The sequence below is a fragment of the Erinaceus europaeus genome, chromosome 8 (genome assembly GCF_950295315.1).
Source record: "Erinaceus europaeus chromosome 8, mEriEur2.1, whole genome shotgun sequence".
Lineage (NCBI taxonomy): Eukaryota > Metazoa > Chordata > Mammalia > Eulipotyphla > Erinaceidae > Erinaceus > Erinaceus europaeus.
Genome location: NC_080169.1, coordinates 10,725,336 through 10,747,739, shown reverse-complemented (window position 1 = coordinate 10,747,739; position 22,404 = coordinate 10,725,336). Strand labels below are relative to the sequence as shown.

General features: G+C 43.5%; 1 protein-coding gene across 3 annotated transcripts in view; it reads right to left on the bottom strand.

Moving 5' to 3' along the window:
- HECW1 (HECT, C2 and WW domain containing E3 ubiquitin protein ligase 1) overlaps window positions 1-22,404 on the bottom strand; it is a 345,650-nt gene that overhangs the window by 276,623 nt on the left and 46,623 nt on the right. The window lies entirely within an intron of this gene.

Here is a 22,404-nt window from a genome sequence, read left to right as displayed (position 1 = left end):
TCTAAGACTTGGGAGTAAGAGCATTATATTACAATCCCCTTTGCTCTCCACGCAGCAGATTTCAACTTCACCTTTGATGTTGCAAAAATAATAGAGTGCAATTCAAAGTGGAGCCCTTGGACAGAGCTGTCAGCCACTCTCTCGGGCATCTTCAGGTAGCTATTTCCATGTATTATTTACAGTGGAAGGCAAGAAGCTCTTCTGAGCTTTGATGGTGTCTCACTGCAGGAGGAAAGGGGATAAATTATTCTGTAGAAAGTGCTTCCTCTTTTTTTCGTGACAATAATTGTGAATGGCCTGGCGATTCCAAGAAAGTGGCTGACATTCTCCAAGGCCTTATCCTCTTGAAAATGGCATGCTCATGGCTTCATTAATTTGAAGCAGGTAGCAGCCTTCACAAGGTAGATATTTTCAGAAAGAGTTCTTGAAAATGCTTCTTTGGCAACCGAGCTTTCTAAAAATGAAGGACCTTTGTAAGATTTAAAACTCAGAGTAGGGGTGCGGTGGGGGGTGTCAGTGATACAGCTCACTGATGAGGGCGCCTGCTTTGTCAAGAGCATGGCCCACGAGCTTGATTCCTCAGTACATCCCAATGGGATACTATAGTGCCGGGGGAAGCTTCCGTGATGATGTCTCTCTCTGTCTGAAACAGCTGGCCCAATGTGATGATGCCCCAGCAATGACCAAAAAAAAAGGGGGGGGAGGGGGTCAGAGTGGGCCAGCGCAGGATTGGAGAGTAGTCATCAAAGCATGAACTCCCTTCACTTGCACAATCTCTAACTATGGAGAAATGGCCGTATTTTCTTCACCTTCGTAAGCTTCTGTGTTCTCACCCTGGAATTGGGGATATGAGGCAAGCAAGCCAGAGGGCTATTGTGAGCACCCGGTAAGACAGCTCCACACGCCGTCCGAGGCATAATCACAGTATGAGCTAAACATAACTAAAACATCAAGTACAAAGTTGTCTGCAGACTGAGCTGTAGAATCATTTGAACATGTATTCCATTTACAAAGAGCCTTGTTTAATTCGGTAAATTCAAAGAGTCAGTTGTGCATCTATGGGCAAGATGCTTTGGGGTGGATTCAGGAAGATAATTTGACAGGAAGCCTATCCACAGGTAGCAGGGGGGAGATTAAGCAGGGCCATAAAAGTCATGTGAAGGAGGAAATGGCAGGTATCAAAGCAATAAAAATAAAGTGTTATCAGAAGAGGCAGTGACTTCTTTTTTATTGGGAGGGCTGATGGTTTACACTTGTTGGTACATGTAAATTTTCTCCATGTTCTGAAAAAAAAAACAAAACTCTACTGCCTTTTCTATAATCACCATTCAAGGGAATAACATGGTAGTGGCGCAGTCTGACTGAAAGGCAAAGCACAGGGAGATCCCTTAGAATGAATAAATTGATATTCGACCGATACAGCCCAGATGGTTCCTGTCACCAGACTAAGGGCATCTGATAGAGGGTGCATATGAAGTTATTGCATGAGAGGCAGTGTGATTGGAACTGAAGAATTAAAAGAATCATGGGGAGGGGGGCTGGGTGTTGGCACATCTGATTGAGTTCACACATTATAATGCACAACGATCCTGGGGGTTCAAGTCCCTGGTTCCCATCTGCAGGGGGGAACACCTCATGAGTGGTGAAGCAGTGCTGCAGATCTCTCCCTGTCAATTTCTCTCTGTCCTATATAATAAATATAAATGAAATAAACGTATTTATTTTAAAAAACATGCAAGTAATATGACCCATCATGTAACTACAGGCATAACATTTTCTTTCTCTTTTGTCAAATATTATATGGTAACCATTTTAAATAGAACAAAATAAGAGGATCACAGGAAATTAAGCATATTCCATTTGGGGTGCTTTGGGAACAGAGCAGAGTCAACAACTTGAGATCCTTCTTCTGTGATTAGTATTATCCACACAAAGCACAGAAGACACGTGCTACTGCATAACCTGGTTAGTCCCCGAACTGGCAGGAAAAAAGACGTAGTGTACACTGCAAAACGGAAACACAAGTCTCCAGAGGTGTTTTTCTTATTGTGACTTAACAATCTCATTCCAGGTTAACACACACACACACACACACACACACACACACACCCCTCTGTAGGCTGAGCAGAAAAATGAGAAACAGTGACTAGGAGACAATGAAGCAGTGGGTAAGAAGTTCCTCTCAGTGCATCCCAGCTCCCCGTCCACCACTCCTACCTACACCCCACCAAATATAATAAAACAAGAGCTCAAGACTGGGCAGGAAAGTCATTTCTTTATTTCTTTTTATTGGATAGAGACAGAGAGAAATTGAGAAGGGAGATAGGAAGAGAGACAGAGAGACACCTGCAGCCCTGCTTCACCACTTGTGAAGCTTTTCCTCCTGCGGGTGGAACCAGGGGTTTGAACCTGGGCCCTTGTACACTGTAATGTGTGCACTTAACCAGGTGCACCACCACCTGACCCTTTACATTTTTTATCTTTTATTAACTTTTGTTTATTTTTAATACATTTTATTAACTTTTATTCATTTTATTATCTTTTACTTATTTACTGGATAGAGACAGCCAAAAACTGAGAGGAAGATAGAGAGGGAGAGAGACAAAGAGACACCTGCAGCCCTGCTTCACCACTCGCAAAGCTTTCCCTGCAGGTGGAGACCAGGGGCTCGAACCTGGGCCCTTGTGCATTGTAACATGTGCGCTCAACCAGGTGCGCCACCACCTGTCCTCAAGAGTCACTTTGTAGTGCAGGCTGACAGGAGAGAAGATGAAGGGAGTGGAGAAAGAACTGGGGTCATCTCTGAATCACACCAACAGGAAGCAGAACAAAGAAGACAGCATAGGAGCGAGGAGCAGTATAATTGTAGAAGCTAAGAAGAAAGCTTCTGGGGAAATGACTGACTATCCATTCAATGCAGACTGATAAACGTCTAGCCCTCCCCACCCCCCTGCCCCCCAGTGGCAAGGATGGCACCTCAGATCCTGGGGGTTTATCAGGTATTAAGAAACAAATCCTTCCCCTGTGCAGGGAGATATGTATAGCTTTTTGTTTGTCTATTTGTTTTTACCAGAGCCCTGTTCATCTCTGGTTTATGGTGGTGCTAGGGACTGAAGCCTCAGGCAGGCAAGAGAGCCTATTTGCATAACCATTATGTCATCTCCCCTCCCCCACCTTATTTGAGGCATATTCCTACACAACCTAAACTTTAACACATCTGCATCCATTTAAAATAATAATACCTGGTGCTGTTCACACTGAATCATCCACACCTTGATAAATTTACTTAATCAGATTATTCTAACAAATCAACAGTGGACATCCTCAGGGGCTGGGGGGGTTAGGGATGCGGTCAGCATATATAGTCATCATGTGCCAAGGGAGAAACAATCACTATGGAAAATTCACATCTGCCTATCGCTGAGTGAATGGATGAATGTTTCTCTCCAGAAGTCTCATTGCAACCCTCTCTGCACTGTTCCAGTACAGTGTTCCTTGAATGCCTCTCCTTCATGTGGTCTTTGCTTCACACAGACATATGAGAGTACGTATTGTATAACCAGAATACTTTATTACTTTTTTTCTATAGAGACAGGAGAGAGAGAGAGAAAGAGAGAGAAAGAGGAGACAGAGACACCTGAAGCACTGCTTCACCATTCATGAAGATTCCTCTTTGCAGGTGGGGGCCAGGGGCTTGATCCTAGGTCCTTACACATGGTAACGTGTGCTCTACTACTCAGCTCCAAACCACTGTTCTTCATTTCCTTCTTCTTTTACTCAGCCCTTCATCACTCCACCTCCCAGGACTGAGAAGGCTGGCATCTTCCTTCTCTTTGAGCCCCTAGTTCAACTGCTTCTTCACTAAGTATCTCCTCCACTCAATGCTTCACTTGAGAACTGTTTCCTGTATGATTAGAACATTCTCATGGGGGTTTGGGTGGTAGCTCAGTGGGTTAAGTGCACGTGGCACAAAGTGCAAGGACGGGGCGTAAGGATCCTGGTTCGAGCCCCCAGCTTTCCACCTGCAGAGGAATCGCTTCACAGGTGGTGAAGCAGGTCTGCAGGTGTCTGTCTTTCTCTCCCCCTCTCTGCTTCCCCTCCTCTATTTCTCTCTGTCTTGTCCAACAACAACATCATCAATGACAACAATAATAATAACCACAACAATGATAAAGCGACAAGGGCAGCAAAAGGGAAGGGAAAAAAAGCCTCCAGGAGCAGTGGATTTGTGGTGCAGGCACCGAACCCCAGTGATAACCCTAGAGGCCAAAAAGAAAAAAAAAGCAGAACACTCACTTGTGAAAGTGGGGCGTGAGGGAGGTTTGCTGTGTCTACCTACTTTTCCCCCAGTGAAGCCTAGTTACACAAAACTAAAATCTATGAAACAGAATCAGAGCACCTCAAGCTATGAAACAGGCTTTCTGACCTCTTCCCAGAACCTGAAACTCCTGTGCATACAGTGTGAAAACAACAGCCCCAAACAGAATCAAGTCACAAATAGTGAGCAGGAGTGTGAGGCCTCAGCTAGGAATCTGGCCCCGAGGAGATGAAACAACCCAGGTAGAGGTGAAATGGCCTCTGTCTGTGTCTTTGCAGCTGTCCATCCATTCCACCCTAAATGAAAACCCATTCATCGCACACACAACTTTATGCAGAACCTCGTCAGGCTGTGTTCAAACACTGTTTAATGCCACCCAGAAAATAAGAGTATTTGCCAACACCATTATTCCTGGAAGTGTCTTCTAATGAGGGCAGACTTCTAATTGTCACAGTGATTCTCTATAGGCCAACGAAGAAGAATCTGAGTTGTGAAGTGTTGGTATGCTTCTAAATTCTGCTTATAAGACCTTCTGTTTTGATCACCACATTAGGTTCGCTTGTATTACTTACGATGTGGTCTATTTACATAATCACTGTTTTACCTGGGTCCCACCCTGCCTGCAGGGTATTAGTTTAATCCCCACTGGTTAGATGGATTCTGTTCGCATTCCCGCTCTTTTTTTTTGCTCCGCCCCCTCTCCTAGTAATTTTTCCTTTCCCTTGCCACTTCCAGTGAAGAGATGCATAAAAGGCGATGTATCTGATTAATAAACGAGATACTGCTTCCCAGCTCAGCCATGAGTCCCTGGTCGTCTGTCTCCCGCCCTCGAAGCTAGATTGGCAACTGGCGCCCCGAACTGGGACCGGCAGTGAAGGAGGGAAATAGAGTAGAAATGGCTGAGTCCCTGAGGTTTTATGTCTGGTTCTGATTATTTATTTTCCACAAGTATAAAGCACAATTATAAACATAGTACTGAACTCAAAAGTCACACATTACATTCTATTGCTTAGGATAATAGTTTAATTAGTATGTGATTATAATTTGATATCACCTGTCATGTATTTTAGTAGGAAGCACAGAATATATGAAATTTATTTAAAAAAAAAAAAACTAGATGTCTTTTAAAGTCCAGTGTTGAAAATACTGAACTGTAATTTTTTTTTTTGCCTCCAGGGTTATTTCTGGGGCTCAGTGCCTGCACCATGAATCTACTGCTCCTGGAGGCCTTCCCCCCCCCCTTTTGTTGCCCTTGTTGTTGTAGCCTTGTTGTGGTTATTATTGGTGTTGTTGATGTCATTCGTTGTTGGATAGGACAAAGAGAAATGGAAAGAAGAGGGGAAGACAGGGAGGGGGAGAGAAAGATAAGACACCTGCAGACCTGCTTCACTGCCTGTGATGCGAAGCCCCGGCAGGTGGGGAGCCGGGGGCTCAAACCGAGATCCTTACGCCAGTCCTTGTGCTTTGAGCCACATACGCTTAACCCACTGCGCTACCACCTGACCCCCTGAACTGTAATTTTTTATGTCGCTTTTTTATTTTAGTGGATCTAGAAGGCGATTGATGGCGTACCTGGTTGAGTGCACATGTTACAGTGCACAAGGACCCTGGTTCAAGCCCCTCACCCCACCTGCAGGGGGAAAGCTTCACAGGTAATAAAATAGAGCTGCAGGTGTCTCTCGCCCACTCTACTTCCCCATTCCCCTCTCAATTTCTGTCTCCACCCAAATAAATAAAATATTTAATTTAAGTGGACCTGAATAACATCTAACAACTACATAAATCTTGCTTCTCCTTAGCTCACAGCACACAAGTAACACCAAACTAATCTTAGAAGTTGTCAGTTGAATGCCCAAGAAACATTTCACTTTTATTATCTCATTTGTCATCTTACTTTAATGTGTTGTCCCTTAATACAATACACTTGACAACAGAGAGAAGAGGAAAGAATGCCAGGGTTGGAAAGTTGGGTCACCTGGTTGAGTGCACATGTCACCATGCACAAGGACCCAGGCTCAAGGCCCTGTTCCCCAACTGCAAGAGGGGGAAGCTTCATGAGCTGTGAAGCTGGGCTGTGGGTATCTCTCTCTCCCTCTCTGGCTCCCCTTTCCCTCTTGATTTCTCTCTGTCTGTAGCCAATAAAAATAAACTTAAGTGTGGTTGGCATCATGTTAGCATCTGGAACCTGGTGATTGAAAAGAGAGTTAAAATACAAAGCCAAACAAATTGTTGATCAATCATGAACCTAAAGGCTAGAATAGTGCAGATTAAGAGTTGAGGGTCCTCCCTTTTGTATATAGCTAGTAGGACCTTGCCCTCAACTTGAATCAACAATGGTAGAGAATGTCCCATCCTCCAAAGAGAGGATGAACAACATACTCTATGCTACACCTGAGGAAGATGGATTAATATTGGGGCAGCTTGCAATGTTCCTACTCGACCACAGAATGTGAGCTCAGATCTACCGGGATGCAGAGGTCACACAGGCTCCTAAGCTGAATATGGGCCCCAGGTCACATCAAATCGATGGGGTTTACAGTCAACAATATTTATAACCCTTTCCCATATTAGGGAGCTACTCTCTTCCCTGATCCAGCTTTCTGGCCCTTTTTCCATCATGACATCATCTCCCCAGACAATAACTTGGATCCACCTGCATATCAGATTTCAGGCTCAGGGGAAAAAAGAAAAAGAAAAATTAAAAAAAACTAGTATAGTCACAGGCCCTCTGGAATATAACTAAAATATGGTTTAGTCAATGTTTCCTTTTTATAAATAAAAAATTTAAAAAAAAATAAAGCTTAAAAAAAAAAGGATGCTTAATCCTTCCAGGAAAAAGGTCTCCTTAAAAGCAGTCTCTTTACTTCATTATGTGTTTCACATGAAGAAGAATGGGCAATGGCAGGTGAAGCAAGGGTCAACGCTTCAGTCCACGTGACGTCAGAGACTGGCCTCCTTCACTGTGAGAGAGCAAAACTCTTCGGCTTTAAGTCACTCAGTTTGTGCTAAGTTGTTAGAGAAACTTTAAGAAAATTCATCAGCACATCATCATGCAACTAACCGGAGCTGTTTGTAAAACACCTGCCTTTGACGTCTGCCCATAATGATTGTAATAGTCACTTATCTTGTGAACAACACTATTCAGAATCGAGTTAAATGACGTCAGGGAGATTGCCGTGAAAGCAGAGAGAATGCGTAAGCAAATATGAAATGGCACATTTCAGGACTCAGCGTGTTTCATGCCTCCAATGAGAAAGGATGCTCGTTATTTCTCACTCCAGGGGTTATCTGGGGGGGGGGTGTTGTTCTTGGACTCAGGGAAAGTGCATTTCGGTCTCACAAGAACAAACTCTTCTATCTAGTCTCTCTTCTGTTGCTTTACTTCTAAATAAATCTTGGTTATTGCTAAAAATTGTGGATTTTTTTCTTTTTTACTAGAGCACTGCTCAGCTCTGGCTAATGGTGGTGCAGGGACTTGAACCTGGGACTTTGGAGGCTCAGGTATAAGAGTCTCTTTGCATAACTATTATGCTATCTAACCCCACCTGGATTAATTTTGAGTTCAATGTTCTTAGTTCCTTATTACTCTAAATAGAACAAAGAATCCTACTATACTTTTAAAAAAGTATTAGTAATAAATAACAGCTGACTTCAACCAAATCAATGCAACTAGTGCTACTTCATCATGTTTCACTTCAGACTGTGTCCAGAGACACCAGGTCTGAGCTGTCAACCCTCCAGCTCCAATACTCTGCCACCAAGTTGCAGATGCTACCATGACGTCATCCTGACTTCCGCGGGCAGACGACCTCACCGGTATGTCACGGAACTTCACCTCTCCAGAGCCCTACCCCACGAACGAAAGACAGAAACAGGCTGGGGAGATGGATCAACTTGCCAACATCCATGTCCAGCAGAGATGCAATTGCAGAAGCCAGAACTTTATCTTCTAAACTCCAAAAAGAATTTTGGTCCATACTCCCAGAGGGAGATAAATGTTAGTGGAAGGCTCTGAACTACAATTCCATCAGGACCCAGAGAGAGAAGAGTAAAAAAGGAAGGAAATTTAGAAATAGTAATAGGTATAAGTATGACTTAGGAAGGAAGAGAAGGGAGGTACAGATCTACCTGCCAATGTCCATGTTCAGCGGAAAAGCAATTACAGAAGCCAGACCTTCTGCACCCCATAAAGAATTTTGGTCCAGGGAGTCGGGCAGTAGTGCAGTGGGTTAAGTGCAGGTGGTGTAAAGTGCAGGGACCAGCGGAAGGATCCCAGTTTGAGCCCCTGGCTCCTCAACTGCAGGGGAGTCATTTCACAGGCAGTGAAGCAGGTCTGCAGGAGTCTATCTTTCTCTCCCCTCTCTGTCTTCCCCTCCTCTCTCCAACAATGTCCTATCCAACAACGACAACATCAATAACAACAACAATAACTACAGCAATAAAAAAACAAGGACATCAAAAGGGAATAAGTAAATAAATAAATACTTTTTTAAAAAGAATTTTGGTCCATATTCCCGGAGTGATTAAAAATAGGGAAACTTCCAATGGAGGAGGCAGTATATGGAACTCTGGTGGTGGGAATTTTGTGGAATTGTACCCCTCTTATCCTATAAGCTTGTTAATCTTTATTAAATCAATAATAAAAAACTCCTGGGGACCAGGCAGTGACGCACCTGGTTAAGCACACACACTACAGTGCACAAGGGCCCTGGTCCCTACCTGCAGGGGGAAAACTTCAGGAGTGGTGAAGCAGGGCTGCAGGTGTCTCTCTGTCTCTATCCATCTCTATCTTCCTTCCCCCTCAATTTCTCTCTGTCTCTACCCAATAATAATTAATAAAGTTTAAAAAAAGAATTAAAAAAAAACTGGTTTACAGCTTTAAGGGCAGGAATGGTGCCTCTTACACCCTTGTCCCCACCATATTATTTCTTAATCTGTGGGAGCTGTAAATGTGACCTTATTTGGAAAACAGTTGCACATGTAATTAAGTTAAGGATCTTAAGATGAGAAGATCATCCTGGATTATTCCATAGGCTCTAAATCCAATGAGAGTGTCCTTCTGAGAGATACACAGGACAGGAATAATAAGCAGAAGCAAAGGTATTGTGATCATGGACAGAGAGTGAATCATTATATCCATGAGTCAAGGGATACCTGGAGCCACAGAAGCTAAAAGAGGTAAGAAATTGATTCTCCCCAGGGTCCTGGAAGAAAAACATCTTGATTTGAGACTTCTGGTCTCTAGAGCTATTTTCTAAGAGAAAACCTCTAAGAAAAAGAGAGAGAGAGAGAGAAAGAAAGCCATTCTAAGTCACCAAATTTGTTCTAATGTGTTTATAACAACACTGGGGTGCTGGGAATACTGTGAGAACCAGGTTGAGTGTGGTGAGGCTTTTTCCCTTTGAAAAATGGGGAACTGAGAAAATGAATCTCCCTGTCAGACTCTCTCTTGCTAAGGTTGAGCTGGGGAGAGGTATGGGTTTTTTGCTTCCCTGTTAGCCACTCCCTGTCTCCAGAAACCCTGCGTTTTTCTGGCTCTAGGGGCTCAGCATTCCTTAAAACATTAAGCCAGCTCTGCATTCCTCTGCATTCTCTCCTATTATCTATATATCAATGTTCTGCTCTGTCTAACAAATGACTTAAGGTCTCTTCCCTATTTCCCCACCCATTTTGCTCATTTGATATTTTCTTTTCCTATCCTCAAGTGCCTGCAGAGTATTAATAATGCCTGCAGGGTATTATTAATCCTACCAGTTAAACCCCTTCAGTTGCTAAGGAAGTTCCTACCTTTCCCAGCCCCTTTTACCTTTCTCCGCCCCTTTCCTAACCATGTATGGTATTGTCAAGCAGCTTCCATTTCCAACTTGTGACTTCCGTTTTCTGGCCTCGAAGAGAAGAACATGCATTTGGACCAGGATCCTTACGCTGGCCCTTGCGCTTTGCACCATGTGCGTTTAACTCACCGGGCTACCACCCGACTCTGGGGCACTCAGATGAATAAAGATTTAAACGGCCTCACCACCACGAGCTCAGCTCCTGGGTCATCTCCCCTGCATCACTAGCCTGACACTGAGGAACTAATGCCTTTGTGAATTTTAACAACTTGCTTGTATCTCTGTTAAAATTCCTGTTCTACTTTCAATTTATTTTGTAAAGACAAAAATGTAATAAACACGGAATAGTGAAGTGAGTTAGGTAAGCAAATCAATTAGTCTTGAGGTTCATTGTAATAGACCTCCAGTTGTTTATGGTGCCTAACACTGTGAAGTTTTTTCCTTCCATCATTTGAGAAAAAAAGAGAGATCACAGTGGCCTGGCAGTAGAGCAGCGGGTTAAGCACACATGGTACGAAGTGCAAGGACCAGTGTAAGGATCCTGGTCTGGGAGCTCCAGTGGCATAATCAGTTAGCACACAGGACCTATACAGGATCCCAGTCTGAGCCCCCTCGCACCACATCTGCGGGGGGAGGGGTCACTTCACAAGTGGTGAAGCAGGTCTGCAGGTGTCTATCTTATCTCTCTCCCTCTCTGTCTTTGCCTCCTTTCTCGATTTCTCTCTGTCCTATCCAACAACAACAGCAATGACCACAATAATAATAACAACAACAATAAACAATAAGGGCAACAAAGGGAAAAAATAGCCTCTAGGATGCCTCATAAGTGCAGGCATCAAGCCCCAGCAATAACCCTGGAAGAAAAAAAGAGAGAGAGAGATAAAAGAATGACAGATACTCTCATCACTTTTGCCAAGAGGAGAGTAGACGGAAGGCACCAGTGTTTCACAAGAGATGGATTATCACTGCAGTCACAGTTTAAAGGACATGCATACACAGAAGTAAGTCCACAAACAGAGCAGAGAAACCAACAGAGAAGAAATTAGGGCATGGAGAAAAACAAAAGAAAAAAATAAATAATAAGCTTATCTAGTTAAGAATAACAGAATCACTAAATTTCAGTCATACAAGGGCCTCAGAAGTCATTTGGCTCACCTCCTGAGATAATGAAAGCGATAATCCCCTCCATAAAACCAGCTGACAGCTGCTATGCAGCCTGTGCCTGCATTCTTCCAGGAACCCAAAGGCTACTGCCTCACAAGTCTATGTTACCTGAAAGCATCATATGAAATGTCTTAGAGCAACAACAGCAACAGAAAATGCTAGTTTTTTTCTTACGCTAGTTTTGATGTTGGAGCTGGACACCATTCTCTTTTCTTTTTTTCCTAGAGGGAGGGGAGTTGGGAGAGAGAGACCATAGTTTCCTTCAATGAAGTGGAGACCAGACTCAAACATGGGTCATGTGTATGACAAAACAGCACACCATTCAAGTGAACTACTTCACTGACCTTTACAATTCTTTTAGTTAGTCCTTTTAAGTTTTTTAAAATGTTTATTTCCTTTTGTTGCCCTAGTTGTTTTATTGTTGTAGTTATTGTTATTGTTGTTGTTGGATAGGACAGAGAGAAATGGAGAGAGGAGAGGAAGACAGAGAGGGGGAGAGAAAGATAGACACCTGCAGACCTGCTTCACCGCCTGTGAAGCAACTCCCTTGCAGGTGGGGAGCCGGGGACTCAAACCGAGATCCTTACTCCAGTCCTTGAGCTTTGTGCCACCTGTGCTTAAGCCTCTGTGCTACCGCCAGACTCGCTGTTTTTTTAAATTTCCTTTCAAAATAATTTTTATCTTTGTTTACTGGATAGAGACAGCCAGAAATTGAGAAGGTAGGGGAAGATACAGAAGAAGAGAGAGACACCTGCAGCACTGCTTCACCACTCACAAAGCTTTCCCCTCTGCAGGTGGGAACCAGGGCCTCGAAATGGGATTCTTGTGCACTGTAACATGTGTGCTTAACCAGATGTTCCACCACCCTGGCCCCAATTCTTTTTATTTTAAGAAATTTTTGATTTCTTTCTTTATTGGATAGAGACAGAAACTGAGAAGGAAAGGATAATAGAGAGGGAGGAAGAGAGAGACCTGCAGTATTGCTCTACCACCTGTGAAGCCTTCCTCCTGCCTATGGGGACTGGGGACTTGAAAATCCAACTCCTTGTGCACTGTATTATGCATGTTCTTCTGGGTAGGCCACCACCCTAACCCTGATCCTCACAATTATTGCCTTAGTCCATCGAACAGCTACTGGCCAGGCCTTTGCAAAGTGCCGAACAAATTCATTTGTCACACAGAAGTTCTAGAGACTCAAAAATCAGTCTGCTCTCAAGACCAGGCCCTAGTCACACAATCACATAGGGTGAGGCAGACTGAGCAGAGAGGTATACTACAATGCCACTCACACTCTGGGGATCTGAGGGAGGGAGGCAGTCTAGAGTAGGAGATTATTACAGAGAGCTTTTTGGGAGTGACGGAACATTAGTTGAGTCCTGAAAGCTGATTAAAAATCAGTTTGGTGAAGGTGTGTGTGTGTGTGTGTGTGTGTGTGTGTGTGTGTGTGTGTATACGCATGCAGGGCACCTCAGAGGGAGGGGCTCAAGGCTTTTAAGCACTTAGGTCAAATGAATTTTGAGCCCACTTAATATGTATCAAAGACCATTGTAGAGGCTGGGGTACACAGCAGAGAAAATAAACAAAACACCCAAACCTCATGCAACATCTACTGTTGTGGAGGACACAGAGAACAGATGATTTGGCTAGGGGGTGATACACCTGGTTGAGCGCACACATAACAGTGCACGAGGACACATAACAGTGCACGAGGACCCAGGTTCAAGCCCCCTGGTTCCCAGCTGTAGGGGGAAAGCTTCATGAGCGGTGAAGCAGGGCTGCAAGGTGTCTCTCTGTCTCTTTCCCTCTCTCCCCCTCTTCTCAACTTCTCTCTGTCTCTATCTAATAGGTAAATAAATATTTTTAAAGGAATAGGTTATTTCACGACCCATCAATAAAATGTATAAGTATCAGACAGCGATAAGTGCAAGGAAGTAAAAATGTAGAGCTGGAAGGGGGATAGTGAGCATCTAGGGCAGAGCGGTTGATTTTAATCAGGATATGATGACTTGGCTGAGCCGAGTAAACCAGAGAGAATCCCAAGGAAAAGCATGAGATAGTTGCTCTCTTTATACCCCGTACGTGTCAAGCCTGGCTCCCCTGCACAAGCTCTTCCAGTCTCAAGTCAAGTTTAAAATATATCAAGATTAATGTTATTAAACAGAATGGGAAGACTATAACAGGCTACGTTAAAAACTGAAAGTAAAACAAAACAAAACAAAACAGCACCCTAGAAACGAATGAGCATCTGCAAAAGGGAACATGGCAATGATCGAAGTCTTTTGTTACTCTTCATTCCCGACCAATTAGGACACACAGTCACCTGAGGTTGGCAAGAGAGACTCTGCCCTGTGTCCTGAGCTTTCAACGGTCCTGCAGGTCAACTCCGGAGCCTGCCTCACCCACCGGAACCTAGCAGACCCACCACATCCTCTAAAGAAAATTAGCAATTCAGAAAGTGAAATAAGTTATCCATATAAATCATACAATTTAAATAAGGAAAATAAAGTGAGTAAGGTTAAATAAAACCAAAAACAAATGAAAGCTAAAAGAACAGAACTGGAAAAAAAAAGAAGAAGAAGAAACTTTTCCTGAGGTAAAATTTGACAGTTTGGATTTTTTTTTTTAAAGGGAACTAAGCAAAAATGTCAAGAATTTATTTGGAAGTAGTAAGCCACTGGCATTACTGAAGCTGCTGGCTATGATAACATCACCCCAGAACTCATTCTTAACCTGGGTCCCGCGGCAAAGAAGTGGCTCACTTCATTCCTGTCCCACATCTTGGAATCTGAGTCTATGCCCAAAGTTTGGTGTCGTGCGAAGATTATAGCGGTTTTGAAACCAAAGAAAGACCCAACACTGGCCGCCAACTATAGACCAATTTCTCTCCTCTCCGTGTGTTACAAACTCCTTGAGAGGCTGCTTCTGTCACGTATTTCTCATCTTACAGAGAAATTCCTATCACCCGCCCAGGCTGGTTTCCGCCCAGGAAGATCTACCTGCGAACAAGCCCTGGCCCTCTCAACTTACATTGAAAATGGATTCCAGAAGAATTTAAAGACGGGTGCTGTCTTTGTTGATCTCACAGCAGCCTATGACACGGTCTGGCACCATGGTCTCCTAGTCAAGATCTCAAGATGCCTGCCTCCATGGGTGGCCAACACTATATCGTTTCTTCTCCAAAACAGAAGATTCCGGGTGCATCTGGGTGACAAGTCTAGCAGATGGAGACTTGTCTCAAGTGGCCTCCCCCAGGGCTCTGTTCTGGCTCCTACGCTATTTAATATTTACATCAATGACCTCCCAGAAACTTCTTCAAGGAAGTTCATCTACGCCGATGACATCTGCTGTGCAACTCAGGCATCCAAGTTCGACATCCTCGAGGAAACACTCACGAAAGACATGTCTCTGATATCTGATTACTGTAAAAAATGGCGACTAATCCCTAGCACTGCAAAAACGGTATCATCTGTTTTCCATCTACACCATGCCTCGGCCTTGCGTGAGCTTAATGCGCAGCTTGGCGATACGAGAATCCGGCATGAAGCCCAGCCAGTCTATCTTGGCGTTACTCTCGATCGCACTCATTTCACGACCATCTCATAAAAACTGCAGCAAAGGTGGGCGCGAGAAATAACATCATTGCAAGACTGGCCAGCTCCTCATGGGGCGCGAGCGCTTCCACACTACGATCATCATCTCTGGCATGATGCTATTCCACTGCAGAATACTGTGCCCCAGTATGGTTCCGTAGCCCCCATGTCCACTTGGTCGATTCCAAATTATATTCCTCCATGAGGATCATTTCTGGAACCATCCGTTCCACCCCGGTTCCATGGCTGCCAGTTCTTAGCAACATCGCCCCGCCAGATATTCGTCGGGATGCGGCATCATCTAAGTTCATTTCCCACGTCTACGCTCGACCGGACCTGCCAATCTACGCGGATATCTTCGCCCACCCTGTCCAACGCTTAACGTCTCGTCACCCAATCTGGTCCCCTATGCCTACACTGAACTTCTCTGTTCCAGACTCTTGGAAACAGAGTTGGCAGTCAGCCGAGGTAAAGAACAAACACCTCATCACAGACCCCTGCAAGCGTCAACCCGGCTTTGACCTAGCACGTTATGATTGGGCCCTCCTCAATCGCTATCGAACAGGCCATGGCCGGTGCGCCGCTATGTTCCATCGCTGGGGAGCCAGAGACGACCCGAACTGCCCCTGCGGCTCCAGACAGACTATGACCCACATAGTCAACGACTGCCACCTCTCCAGATTCAAAGGAGGTCTCGAAACTTTACATCAGGCTCAACCTGACGCTGTTGACTGGCTACGGAAGAAGGGCAAACGCTAGAAGAAGAATTACTGAAGAAATCTGGGGGAGGTAAGATAATATCAACAGCACCCACGAGAAATATTTTAACTGTGCACTGTCATGTGCAGTATGGTCCTGGCATGGGGATCAACAGGTCGATAGGGAAAAAAAATTCTAAAAACAAACCCTAATACATTAAAGACTTTCATATTGATTTTTTAATGGCATTTTCAAACAGTGGAGATTGGGTGAATAATTCAAGAGTGGTTGTAAAGTACTTATAGAGAGTAAATAATTACATTTCTACTTTATTGAAATGAATCATGAAAACAAATTCAAGGAAATGTTATTAGAAAACAAAATTACATCCTGTTGAGGATGACAGTAGTTATTTTTTCTCCTTTTCTTCTGCTGAGGGTGATAACACTTTACAGTGCAGTCACTGTCACACGCATCTAATTTCAGTGATGTGCCCAGCCCCCACAGGTAACCCACACTTAACTCTCCCTCTCCCATTTTTTCCCCAGAATTCCTTGCTTTGATGCAATACACCATGTCCAGTTCATGTTTCACTGTTTTCCCTTCCCTGTCCCTAATTATTAGGTCCCACTTCTAAGTGAATGTGGTATAAATACACATGATGGAATATTATACTCAACAGTTAAAAAAAATGATTGGGATGCATTGGATCGACCTTCTCGTGGTGCATCCCGTGAGTACCCATTCATTGGGGAAACTGACGATCCTTCCTAGCCGACTGAATCCACATGGATCCCAGTCACTTTCAAAGCCAGCAACAAGCAGACATCAGGCTCAACCTGACACTGTTGACTGGCTACGGAAGAAGGGCAAACGCTAGAAGAAGAAGAAGTTAAAAATGATGGAATTGGCTCCTTTGCATCATCTTGGCTGGAACTGGAAGATATCATGTTGAGTGAGATAAGCCAAAAAGAGAAGGTTTTTCTTTTCCTAACCATAATGCTAAGGCCAGACACCAAAATGTGAAGATTGAGAGTTCTGACTATAGGGAAATATATACATATATATATATATATATATATATTTGTATTAAAAAACAATCCTAAACAAAAGGCAAATTAACAAGTTAGGAGAAATCTTGTATAAGATATTATCTGTAGAAAAGGCAAATGTTGGGGGTCAGGCGGTGGCGCAGTGGGTTAAGCGCACGTGGCACAAAGCGCAGGGACCGGCCTAAGGATCCCGGTTCGAGCCCCCGGCCCCCCACCTGCAGGGGAGTCGCTTCACGGGCAGTGAAGCAGGTCTGCAGGTGTCTATCTTTCTCTCCCCCTCTCTCTGTCTTCCCCTCCTCTCTCCATTTCTCTCTGTCCTATCCAACAACAAAGCAGCGTCAACAATGGCAATAATAACCGCAACGAGGCTGCAACAACTAGGGCAACAAAAAGGGGGGAAAAATGGCCTCCAGGAGCGGTGGATTCATGGTGCAGGCACCGAGCCCAGCAATAACCCTGGAGAAAAAAAAAAAAGAAAAGGCAAATGTTGGGGGGGGCGGGTGGTGGTGCACCTGGTTGAGTACATATGTTAGAATGCACAGGGACCCAGGTTCAAGCCCCCAGCCCCCACCTGCAGTGGGCAGGAAAACTTTGTGAGTGGTCAAGTAGTGTTGCAGGTGTCTCTCTGTCTCTCTCCGTTTCTATCACCCCTTCTCAGTTTCTGGCTGTCTGTATCCAATAAACAAATAAATAAAGATCATTTAAAGAATTGAAAAGTAGGGGGTCGGGCGGTGGCGCAGTGGGTTAAGCGCAGGTGGCGCAAAGCGCAGGGACCAGCGTAAGAATCCCGGTTCGAGCCCCCGGCTCCCCACCTGCAGGGGAGTCACTTCACAGGCGGTGAAGCAGGTCTGCAGGTGTCTATCTTTCTCTCCCCTTCTCTGTCTTCCCCTCCTCTCTCCATTTCTCTCTGTCCTATCCAACAACGAATGCGTCAACAAGGGCAATAATAATAACCACAACGAAGCTACAACAAGGGCCACAAAAGGGGGGAAAAATGGCTTCCAGGAGCGGTGGATTCATGGTGCAGGCACCGAGCCCAGCAATAACCCTGGAGGAGGGAAAAAAAAAAAATTGAAAAGTAAAAAAGAATGGCATATGTTGGTATCTTTACAAAATATTTGTATTAAATTCTACAACAATTAACAGAATGGACCATGATTATAAAGATGACATCCATGAATGAGTAATGTAGGTGAAAAAAAAAGTGCCCAAAAAGCTATCTAATCTCACTAATTATCTAATAACTTGGAGTAAAACAATAGTTTTATTATCTCCTTTACCAATTGGCAGGAATTTCAACAAATAATATAGGGCTGTACTCTAATTGCAAAGACACTTGGAAGCACCAACTTTAGTATATGTCCACAGAATTAAAATTTTATGAAAACTTTATGGTAGAAAAGTTGAGAACAAAATTTTTAAAAGCGTATACACATGTACTCAAAGGCTCACTTTGAATAACCTCGCTGAAAGAAGCTAGTAGGGGTTAGTAAAATATTCCATTCCAAATTATGCCTCTTTTGAGATGTTTTCTTGTTTGTTTATAATTTCATTGCTCAGATATCACACATGTGCAATCTCACCACTCCGGGATCAAATTCATTATTTCAGTTTCAGAGAGGCTGAGGAGAGGAGACCACTGCAGGGAGAAAGCTTCCCCCAGTACCATGCTCTCCGTGTAGAACAGGGACAGGAACTTGACTCATGTACACGACAAGGCAAGAACCCTCTGAGGGAGATTCTGACCCCCAAAATACAGCTCTTTGGTCTAAAAGTTATTTGGAACTGATTTTCTTTTTTTAAAATATTTATTTATTTATTCCCTTTTGTGGCCCTTATTTTTTATTGTTGTAGTTATTATTGTTGCTGTTATTGATGTCATCATTGTTGGCTAGGACAGAGAGAAATGGAGAGAGGAGGGGATGACAGAGGAGAAGAGACCACCCGTGAAGCGACCCTCCTGCAGGTGGTGAGCCGGGGCTTAAACCGGTATCCTTACGCCAGTCCTTGGACTTTGTGGCACCTGCGCTTAACCGGCTTTACTGCCCGACTCCCAGGAACTGATTAGTTTTAAGAAAATGTATAGACAAGAGAAACTCTCAAAACAGGGTAAATGGTACACCCTCTCATTAGGAAATTTGCATTAGAAGGGGAACCTAGGTCAGAAACAACTACTAACTGATATGACAGGTCAACCTTTGTCCTCCATCATTTCTCCAGTGACGTTATAGTCTCCCCTGAAGTCCAGACCCCTCTCTTTTCCCCTACCTCAGGGCAATACATAAGCTTCAATCATTTGACCTCCTTTTGAAGCTCCGGTCTTTGCGAGGCTCTGCAGTTAATTTAAAATGTGGGCTTATCCCTCTGCTAAGCTTTTTATTATTATACAGAGCAGAGGAGGGGATCTCAGCCAAGAATTCAGAATGATAAGGAGAAAATTATTTCTCTTAGAATCACAAGCCAATTTGTAAAGTTGTAGCTAAAAGAATATAAATACTAGGAGTACTTGCATGAAAGAAATAGTTGGCTAAAGAGTGTCGGATTCACAAATGGTGGTCCCCAGTCCAGCAGCTTTGGCCGTATCTGGGAACTTACTCAAGATGCAGACTGTGTTTGGTGTACCGAACCAAAACAAAGGACTCTAGAGAAGGAGGGCTTTGGAATCCTGAGGCATGATGGTGGAAAAGGACCCAAAATGAGGGTGACAGTGCTTTGCAGACAGGGGTAATAGTAAGATGAGAGGTTGTATTCAGGTGTTAACAACTGCACTGTAAACTAACGGGTGGGGGGTACATGGCATAATGGTTATGGAAAGAAACTCATGCACTGAGGCTCTGAAGTCCCAGGTTCAAGCCCCCACACCACCACGAGCCAGAGCTAATCAGTGCTGTCTGTTCACATAAGAATCAAATCAGGGAATCAGGCAGCAGCACAGCAGGTTGATTGCAGGTGGCGCAAAGCGCAAGGACCGGCGTAAGGATCCCGGTTCAAGCCCCCGGCTCCTCATCTGCAGGGGAGTCGCTTCACAGGCAGTCAAGCAGGTCTGCAGGTGTCTGTCTTTCTCTCCCGCTCTGTCTTCCCCTCCTCTCTCCATTTCTCTCTGTCCTATCCAACGACGACATCCATAACAACAATAATAACTACAACAATAAAAAACGAGGGCTACAAAAGGGAATACATATTAAAAAAAAAAATCAAATCATCCCCCAAACTGCCCTCACTTCCTTCCTTACTTCACTAAGCATAATTACGGCCAGTTCCATGCATTCTGTCCCAAAGGACACAATAACAATACTGTCTTTTTGAACTGCTGAGTAGTAGTCCATTGAGTATATATCTCATGATTTCTTTTTCTTTCTTCTTCTTTTTTTTTTTGTATTTGTAATATTCAAATAAGTGATTTTTATTCCATTATTGAAGGTCTTTTTCCCCCCTCACTCTAAGTATTCCTCACAGGTCTTGTTTGTTTTCCTTTTCGATATTATAAATTTTTAATCAGGAAAATGAAAAGACATGCACCAAAGAAGCACATGGGCCATTTGTGCAAAGATGGCTGACTCCATGTGGAAGCTGATGACCATTTTTCTTCACTTCTAAGGCCCTGCCTTCAATTCCTTTCCAAGCCACACCTACATCTATTACAACTTCTGCGTGTCCTTCCTTTTTATTCTTCCCTCTGGGGCAAGGAAAACAGGGCCTGACTTCCTCAGGTGTTCTCCAAATTCTCTTCTCACTCAATGATGGAGCAAAAACAAAGGTTCCTGGTCACAAATGTTCCAGGACACAGGGACTGGGTGGTGGTACACCTGGTTGAGTGCACATGTTACAGTGTGCAAGGACCAAGGTTCAAGTCCCCTGTCTTCACCTGTAGAGATGAAGCTTTATATGTGGTGAAGCGGTGTTGCGGGTGTCTTCCTCTGTCACCCCTTTTCCCTCACAGTTTCTTTTTTTTTTTTTTTTTTTTTTTTTTTTATTGTTGTAGTTATTGTTGTCATTGTTGTTGGATAGGACAGAGAGATATGGAGAGAGGAGGGGAAGACAGAGAGGAGGAGAGAAAGATAGACACCTGCAGACCTGCTTCACCGCTTGTGAAGCGACTCCCCTGCAGGTGGGGAGCCGGGGTTCGAACCGGGATCCTTATGCCAGTCCTTGTGCTTTGCGCCACCTGCGCTTAACCCGCTGAGCTACAGTCCGACTCCCTTCCCTCACAGTTTCTATCTCTAACCAATAAATAAACTGTAATAAAATAAATGAAATAAAATTAAAAGTACTGGGTCCCAGTGGAACTGGGATTCAGGGTCCTCTGGTCATCTATATACCTACCCCTAGCATTTCCCTCTTTGAGAATATAAACCAAAATTCATCTTGGGGAAAAACGTACGTTTTTTTTTAAATTTTATTTCTTTATTGGGGGATTAATGTTTTCAATAATGAAATCTCTGGGGCTTAATAATGGTTTTTGATTTAAGTCATCATACTTGAAGCATTATCTTCCCCCAGTAGCTAGCTTATTCAGTTTGTCGTTGTTTTCCAGAGTTAATCTCAGCTCTGGCTATTGGTAGGTAGTCCAAGGAACTGAACCAGGGACCTCTCACATATAAGTCCAGGGCACTGCTGCATGCTATCTCCCTGATCCATATTAACTATAAATCTAGCTCAATGATTTCATGTTTCCATGCATCCTAAGATAAAAGACATAAACACTAATAGTAGCCGATAATAAGAAGATAATGAATAGCTATAATTCATTCACGTAATTCAGTGAACAACTATTGAGATCTTGCTTTGGACCAGTTACCAGAAAGACCCTGCAAGTGTAAAGATGACAAAACGAAGATTCTGGTCTCAGGTTGAAAGACACTGGAGTGTCAGGGCACTGCTATGAGTAACTCTTTTCAAAGGGTAGTCCTTCACATACTAGACTTTTTTCTTTTATTTTAAAAAAGAGACATTAACAAAACTGTAGGATAGACTTTTATTAACATGTGCTTCTTTAACAATCTTGGTTACATCTAATTTTTTTAAATCACTTCTAATTATGTATCTTATATTTTATTTTTTTTTAAATATTTATTTATTCCCTTTTGTTTCCCTTGTTGTTTTATTGTTGTAGTTATTATTGTTGTTATTGATGTCGTTGTTGTTGGATAGGACAGAGAGAAATGGAGAGAGGAGGGGAAGACAGAGAGGGAGAGAGAAAGACAGACACCTGCAGACCTGCTTCACCGCCTGTGAAGCGACTCCCCTGCAGATGGGGAGCCGGGGGCTCAAGCTCAAGCAGGATCCTTACGCTGGTCCTTGTGCTTTGCGCCAGGAGCACTTAATGTGCTGCGCTACCGCCCGACTCCCCTAATTATGTATCTTTTAAATCAGAGCTCACCTTTGGTGGTGGGAATGGTGTTTATGTACACTCCTAGCAAAATGTAGACATATAAATCAGTAGTTAATTAATATGAGAGGGGGAAATCAATTGTATGTCTCAAAGTTTCTCAAAACACAAACTGAATCTTTTTAATATATAGGCTATGTATTTGATATACGGACTCTCTCAAAAGCCTAGACCAAGTAGATTAGAAGCTTCCAATAGCACAGCTATATACAAGATACTGGGTACTGTACAGCAAACCATAACAAAGGGACTTTTCAAAGTTAACCCAATTAACAAATAATGAGATGATAATATTAACTATTGATTGTCTTTTTGAACCCTAAGACAGCAGGAACCTCACATCTTCACTATAGAGCCC